We start from the raw sequence: 8,117 nt of genomic DNA, 5'->3' as shown, positions 1-8,117 counted from the left end.
CGCTCCCGATGGGCCGTGGTGGTTTCAGGAACTTTCCTGAAAGTAACGCCGAAGGTACATGTTAACCCCTAAGTTTGAAAGCTGGGTGGTGTTTCTGCTGCTTTTCTCAGGGAGTCTCGCCCCGCCTTCAGGATAGAGGGAGATGTCAGAGCAAGGTCGGCAATAACAGCACAGGGAGCAGCGTGTTCACAGCTGAAGAGAGTAGGTTTATATTAGATAGAAAGAAAAAAATACTTGGCAGTGAGGATGGTGAGACATTGGAACAGGTTGCCTTGAGAAAGTTGTGGATGCCCATCCCTGGAAGTGTTCAGGGTCAGGCTGTATGGACAAGTGGAAAGTGTCTCTGCCCACGGCAGGGGGGTTGAAACTGGATGGTCTTTAAAATTCCCTTCTCAAATTCTTCTGTGATTCTATGATCTTTGCTTCCACGAAAAAAAAAAAATACTGGAGAAGGTGTTTGCAGGACTAGGCAAAACCAGGTTAGAAATCTTCTGGAGAAAAAGCAACGAGACTCAAAAGTTTGTCAAGAGTCTGCTGATACTAGGAATTATCTGGTTTATAGCAGAGTGAGGATTAAGTCCCATTTCTGAATTGTCCATGCTCCAAGTCATGTCTCATTCCAGATCAATATCCAAACCTTGAATGGTTTGGGCTGTCTCTTGTTCTCCTTTTTCATCCACACAAACACAAACTTAGTCCTGTTTTTAAATTACTTGGTATATTAGTATTCTCATTATACAGCAAACTTGCTCATCACTTAGCAACCACCACTCATTTCACTGCCAACTGAGTAGCTGGTTTGAAGATAAGAATCCGTCTTCAAAATAAACAAAAGTATTTATTCACCCAAGTCGCATGAATGCTGTATAATTTATCATAGAGCATTGTGTTGCTAAAGTTTTGCAGGAGTTCAAAAGCAGTTGAGTAAAATCTGTGAATAGAGGAAGTGCTAGCGAATTACTGGACCTTCAGCTGGCTGATGAAGATTGATGCCTAATCACGGTCATTTCAGTTTTCTACTTTGTTTCTTTTGCTATAGTGCTACCTTTGGAAATTTTAAGTAACAAATGCTGCAGGAATGAACTGAAAAATCACAATAGAATTGCCATTAAAAAAAAAAATAGGCTTGTAATTTTTCATGATTAAGAAAACCTGCTACCTTGAGAGGCAAAGGTCATGAGGCAGAACAGAGACTTGGGATAATGGTAAGAGGTTTTTTTCAGATTATTCCTTTAGTGTGCCATGTTCTGCTTATCTGCAGAAACTACATCAAGGATATTTGTCACAGAAAAGTCCTGCCCTTCCTCCCCATGGCCCCTTTCCCAGCCACATTTTCTTCTTTCTCACAGTGGGTTCTTACCAACAATTCTTGGTATTAGCCACAATCCTTGGCCGGCTCTGCAGCCATCTGGCTGTTGCTGTTTGTGACTTACACATTAGCCCCTTATCTTCTGGGTTTTTGCCCTTATGGGCTTAAGCTGACCAAAAGATCACTCACAGTCTATCAGCTATAAGCCACAGTTTTAAGTCTTATATTAGAATGTGAAAGTAAGTCAAGAACTTCACTGCTTAATCCCAGAACCCCATCTTGAGGTTATGGTGCAGCAGCTGTGTGTGGTTAGGATGGTTTGTAGGTGTGCTGTAGCTGTCCTGGAGATAAAGGGGATGGTTATGTTAATAAGACTGCCAGTCTGCTGCCTTTCAGTGTGCTTAATCATAAGGAAAAAGCAGAGAAGGATAGAGGATGTTAAACAGGCAATGTTTTCTTTGTGGATGCACATACAACACAAGACGAAGCAGGAAAAGTCTGTTTTTCACAGGACAATAAATGACTTTTGTCACTTTACTAAACAGGGGGAAAGGCTTGTTGATGAATGAGGAAGATTATATAGGCCGAAGCTTGAACTCTGAACCATTAAAGTACCTTATCCAACCAGTCAGACTGGGAGCACAACTGAGGGACTGGTGGGGGAAATTAAAAGCAGCAGCCATTGCTGCTTTTGCATATGCTTACCCTGAATTTAACCCTTTGCCTTTCACACTCTCTTCCACAGCAGGGAGGTGTAGAAACTGAAAGAAGGGGAAGATTTTCAGTTGTCATATTTTTAAACAGGAATCTGAATAGGTTTTCCCAGGTGCCCTTGAGGAAGGTGCCTGTGGAGTGTAACTCATTTGAATGAGGAACTGTTATTTGCATTTTACCTACTGTTTAGTGGAGAATGAGGTGTAAGACACATCCCCTGCTCCTTCTTGGAGGAAATACTGCAGAGTCAATGCAGGTTAGTACCAGAATGGGAGGGAAGCTGAAGCCAGAGTCTAAACCTACACTCTGCACCTGAAGTGATCTTTCTAATCTGAGAAAATATTTAGTCTAGAAGATGTCTCTCCTGGTTTCTCAGGGGATAAAAATCCATATCACAGGACTATTTCACTGATGCTATTTTGCCCACTCTTGCCAGTCTCTGTAGAGAGATCAAAGCAATGAAGAAATCACTCCTGGTTTTCACCATTTTGCACACATGGGTAGTAAATGCCAGCCAGAAGAATAATGCTAAGGAGAAGTCTCTCTTAAATTAACTATTGTCTTTTGATACCCAAACTATTGATGGTTCCACAGCTAAAATTTTCCCCACAACAACATGATTATATGCAGCACCAAAATATTAACAGGAGTAGGTGAGTTTGGCTAAAACAGTTGGCAGAGATCACACCATCTGCTGCATCTTCCCAAAGCCACGTGCATCGAGTTGCTGACTGTGAAATAAAGTTTGTCTCTCAACATGAGAATGTTGCTTACTCTTGAAATGCAACTGCCTCTAACTCCTATGAAGTAGGTAAGCAAATAATCTTGTGGAGACTCATATAACCAGGACTCATGAATTGAAAACTCTTAACACAAGATTTATCAGTGATAGGGGAGGGCAGGCCAACAGCTGGGACTTGCATGCATGGGTTAGTTGGGAAGAAAGCCCCCAGAACTAAAATGCTGAGATGCAATGAAGATTATACCCTCTGGCTGCTGAGGATACCAGCAGAGCACAGTGGAGACCCCAAGGGCATCGTGGCCAGTAAAAGGTCACAGGAAAATTCAGGAATATTGTCCAGTCTGGTTGGGGAGCTCAGGATGGTGTGAGGAAAGGGCAGGGGGAAGCTGATGACAGGGCTCCAGCCATTTTCCAAAATGCTGGCAGAATGCATGGACAGCCTGAGCAGGAGGGACACCAAGGGGCAAGGCAGAATGTGAAAAAACCCTGTGTTCCTGCTCTCTGCTGTAGTGTGTTTTGATAATTGTTAGTCTTGTATCTCTTTCTTCATTTGCACACTGTGTTCCCAATGGAAGACTTTTTCAGCCTCTGGAGTCCTGGGGGTTTTGTACAGATTTTCTGTTCCAAGAGCCCATTTATTCCAACATGAACCTGTAACCAGAAGAGTATGAATTCTGTTTATTACATAACCTATCCTTCTTGGTCTGTTTTGGTCTGCCTTTCAAATTCCACTGCAGGTGTGTGCCCGAGGGCTCCTTGCTGTGCCTGTCTCTGTAGTCAGCCCATGAGCAGCTGGTGTGTGGAAGCCAGGCAGACCCGTTCTGCAAGTGTGTGCCTTCCTGTCAGCTGTGTGTTGGACATCCCTGGGGAGACAGCTGAGAAGACCTAGAGAAGCAAAGAACTGAAGCTGGGCGGGACTGGAGTAGAAAAATCAGTGAGGAGGAACTTAGTCATAAGAATTACAGCCATTCCAAGGTAATCATCAGCGTTATTGGGAGTGGCCTCACAAACTGGGAACTCGCAGCAGGAGAAGACAACCGCAGGGCAAGGGAAGTGGTGTCATTCAGGTAAGTGAGAGAAAGCACTTCTGGAGGATCAAACCATGAATATTTATTTTTTAAAAGACTTTCATTAACGTAAATGTGATCTGAAGTAGAAGATAGCTGTACTGTAAAGTCTGTGTGTCTGTGTATGTGTGCATGTACATATGTGCCTGTGCTTACTGCTTGTAGTGAAGCTGCTTATAGTAATTTCTGTGATCATAATGGTATTGGGGTTTTGAGAAAAAAATAAAAGAGGGATGTCCTGTACATGCTGGCTGATTTGATTGAAATAGCTCATAGGCATTTTTTAAAGAGGAAGAAGTTAACAAGGTAATTAAGTTTTGTAAAAATTAGTCTCAGTTCACTGAAACAGGGTGATGCTATGCATTTGTGTATAAATATGTCCAGTCTTTAGTTAAGTAATACATGCCTAGGGCTGAATTCAAGACTAATTACCATTTTACTCCCATCACTGTTGCTTGATTATAGGGCAGTGAACTCCAACCTGAGGTGGTGCAGATATCTAGATTTTCCTGTATTTACCTGTGTGTGCATGAGCTACTGATTAAATTATAAACAAAATCTGTGTTAAATCCACCAAGAAACATCCAGAACTTGGGAGACTGAAACTAAAGTTGTTTACACAGCTTCAAGTGGCTGTGAATTTATGAAAGCAGATTTTTGTTGGATTTCTTAAGCCATTAAGCAGCAATGTGATGTCATGCAATATTGTTATCACACAGTAGGTTTTGCACAATAAGAGCTATATGTATGCATGGTCCTTTGGAAAAAAAAGTCCTTCATTCTTCTCACGTTCTGTCACAGTTTTTCAGAATTTCTGTATTTGTGCTGGGGTATGATACAGGCTTAGTCCAGGCAGCTACCAGCTAAATCAGAGATCAGTCAGCAGGGAGACATTTTCAAAAGTAGAGTATGATTTTGACTTCTTAAAAGGAAGCCATAGGTGAGAGTGTGCTGTTGAAAGTTTGGCCTCTAGACTTTTAACAGCCCACTCATTAAGGGCTTCAGCTTAATGTATTCCTCAGGGGTTTTTTATCATTTTGATTTATTCTGCAGATTACCTGTGAGGAATTACTTTTGGTGGCCTTAACTCAGTGGGAGTGATCAAGATGTATGTTAATTTTCCAGAAACTGTAGTAGGCCATGTCTGTATTAGAAGAAATATTTTTGTCTTAATCTCCATTCAGCTTCTGTACTATTTCACACTTCTGTACTTAGATTTCCTCGTGCAGCACAAATAAATTAATTTTTTTAGATGATCTGAGTTTAAGCAAAACCTAGCACCATAAGAACCCGCATATCTCCACTGAGATGAAATGGTGCCAGTTAGGACTAACATTTTTAGCATAAAAGCACAGCAGCACTGAGTCCTCCTGAATCGTTTCTCAGTGCAGTAGTGACTGTTAACTTTGCCTGTTTTTTCTGCTATATTGAAAAGGAGCCAAGTTTGCCCTAAGTAACCACCTGCTCAAATAGCAGCATGGGCCTCATTATTTGCTGTTTTCTCCATGGTCTAGCTTTTCCAAAGTGGTCAGGCTAATTTTCTTTCACTCCCTTATTATGCCTCTGTAGCAGCTAGCATAGGTTTGATACTCAAATTTTTGGACCAATCTTGTGTCTCTGTATGTGATTTTTGAAACACTTTGTTTTCTTACAGGGTGTTACAGCTACCAGCTGTTTCAAAAGTGAGTTATACTACTAAGTCTTTATAGCTGAGACCTTCTTTACAAGGACAGAAGTGACTCTGGTGTGGCTGGTCAGAATTTCCCATTCTCACAGTTGAAGATGCTGCTTGGTACCCACATGTGCCTTGCAGTGAGAGGTGAGATGACTCCAGGGGCCAGGAAAACCTTGCAAAGATGTCGTGGTCTGCCAGGCTGCTGGAAATAGTCACTAAGGTCTCCTGCAGGCAGAAGAGACAGAATATGTAGTCTAACAAATGCATGGCTGAAACCTGTCAGTCTCGTTTTTTATTTGGTTTGAATGCTGCTTTTAGTAAACAGTGGACATGGCAGGGGAAAAAAAATCTCTTTTTCACTGTTTGCTTTACAATGGTGCTTTGCTTCTCCCTCTTCCCTCACATTCAATGTCCACAACCTGCCACACCTGGTGGTTTCCTGCTGTTTTGGCTCCTGCAATTCCCTGGTAGCTCCTCTCCCTTCCCACTGCACAGCCAGCACAGTACGCTTGTGCGGAGCAGTTGCCAAAGCCTTGACTGTTGACCGTGTTCAAAGGTCAGATAAAAGAGGAGGGAAATAATAAAAGCAGCAGTGAAATGGTAACTGGAAAAGCTGGAGAGCAAGGTTCTGCCACTGCAAGAAATTAAGTAGAAGACATCATGTTTAAGGATTTATTTTGCCTTTTATCAGTCAGGCAGTGTGGGACTGAAGTTACTGAATTACTCAGCTGCTCTTTATGTGCCTGTAGCTGTGTTACAGCTGGTCCTCACAATTAGTGCATGAAAAACAAGTGTAAGAGTATTTTTGTAATAAAGTGGTGTGTAGTTAATGTGGGACAGGATGTCTGGAGAAATAACTACATTAATTCCATATCAGCTCATAGCACTTTTTAAAGGGTCTAATGAAGATCCAAATTAATCTTAGCCTATATTTTTGTCATATAAAATTAATCAGCTGTTTCTTTAGACCTTTAGCTAATCATTACACAAGGCTTTAGACGTTTGCACTGATGATGGGAACTGCTGGTAGCCGCAAGTCAGACATCTTCAGTGGCAAAACTGTGTATTTGCTGTGAATATGGACAACTTACTCTCCTGAACATGGCAGGAGCAAACAGCAGGCAGCTTCTGTGTGGGCAGTATTCAAGCTGTCTGTTCCCATATATTCCATGGGCATATAAGTCTTGATATTTTTCTTTTCAGTCTTCACCACAATGTTTGTAACTCAGGCTTCTTAAGTCTTAGTCCTGGCACTTTAAATAGGATAATTTGAGCCTGATGGGAACTTCAAGGCCATAAAATGTGAGAGAGGATTAATTATTTTAGGGCAGATCACCTTCCTGGTTCAGTTTACCACACTGCCATGTGAATGCTTCTGCTATTGCTAAGGGGACAGTATACATGTGAGAATGAATGACAGAGGACTGGAAAAATCATGGTAAGGCTTCTGCTGGCACAGAGTGCCTGTGGATCTGTGCTGACACAGGGAGTGGTTTCACAGTGCAGCTTTAGATGAATTAGCCATTCACCCCTGACTAATACTGACCACTAAAATGGCAGGAAATCACCATGGCAAAAGAGCAGTGAATTTTTCCTGCTGGGTTAGTGGTTTGAATCAGTTTACCATGTGATGAATTGCACAACTGAGAGCAAAACAAGCAATGAGAAGACAGCAGAGAGAAGAGATAATCCCTTCTTTTGGTATTGGTGAGCACTTAATTCAGCTCAGCTACATTCACATTCAGTATTTGGGCTTCCCGAACTGGTTTAAGCAGCCTTCACAGCTGCCATCTTCTAGCTGCTTATTCCTGTCCCTCTGTTGCCCTCTGTGCTTTGTCTCAATTGCCAGGGCAGCAGAACAGCTTGGCAAGCAAACGTGGGTGGAAACAAAATGCCACCTTTCCCCAGGTGTTCATCCTGTTGGCAAATGTGTGCAGAGGAGCAGTGTCGGTGTGGGGCAGGTATGGGGGCTGATTAACCTGTCACTGCTGCTGGGCTGTGGCACTGCTGTGCCACATGCAGTGCACCAAGGAGTCTGCTGGGAGCAGTTTGCAAATGCTGGTGACTGCTGTTTAACTTCTGCTAAGGTTTTGCTTTGTACTTCCCATTGTCTAAGAGCAGCTGCTTCTGCTATTTTTAGGTACCATGGTCTTTGTTGTGTATTTGGCTTGGACATCAGGCTTTGGGTTCAGGTTGAAGGTCAGAAGGCTCTGCAGAGGGATCTGGACAGGCTGGATCCATGGGCCTAGGCCAGTGATTTGAGGGTCAACAAGGCCAGGTCCTGGGTCCTGCCCTTGGGTCACACCAACCCCCTGCAGCTCCAGGCTGGGGCAGAGGGGCTGGAAAGCTGGGAAAGGCCCTGGGGCTGCTGGGGACAGCGGCTGGACATGAGCCCAGGTGTGCCCAGGGGGCCAAGAGGCCAATGGCACCTGGGCTGTGCCAGCCATGGGGTGGCAGCAGGGCCGGGGCAGTGACTGTCCCCTGTGCTGGGCACTGCTGGGGCCACACCTCAGATCCTGGGGCAGCTCTGGGCCCCTCCGGACAAGAAAGGCATTGAGGGGCTGGAGCGTGTCCAGAGAAGGGAACGGAGCTGGGGAAGGGGCTGGAGCA

General features: G+C 43.6%; 1 protein-coding gene across 2 annotated transcripts in view; it reads left to right on the top strand.

Annotated features, from left to right (window-relative positions):
- Nucleotides 1–8,117, top strand: part of STYK1 (serine/threonine/tyrosine kinase 1) — an 18,427-nt gene continuing 10,310 nt past the window's right edge. Inside the window, exons 1-3 of one of the 2 annotated variants that reach the window (XM_017745873.1) lie at nucleotides 1–54; nucleotides 3,503–3,832; nucleotides 5,487–5,651. The gene's annotated coding sequence lies outside the window, so the exon portion shown is untranslated. The remainder of the gene's footprint in view (nucleotides 55–3,502; nucleotides 3,833–5,486; nucleotides 5,652–8,117) is intronic. The other variant, XM_008642460.2, reaches the window with a different exon arrangement.

Source organism: Corvus brachyrhynchos, unplaced genomic scaffold (assembly GCF_000691975.1).
Source record: "Corvus brachyrhynchos isolate BGI_N302 unplaced genomic scaffold, ASM69197v1 scaffold209, whole genome shotgun sequence".
Taxonomy (NCBI): Eukaryota; Metazoa; Chordata; class Aves; order Passeriformes; family Corvidae; genus Corvus; species Corvus brachyrhynchos.
Note: the sequence above shows the minus strand (reverse complement) of the source record. Positions and strands in the feature narration are given on the sequence as shown.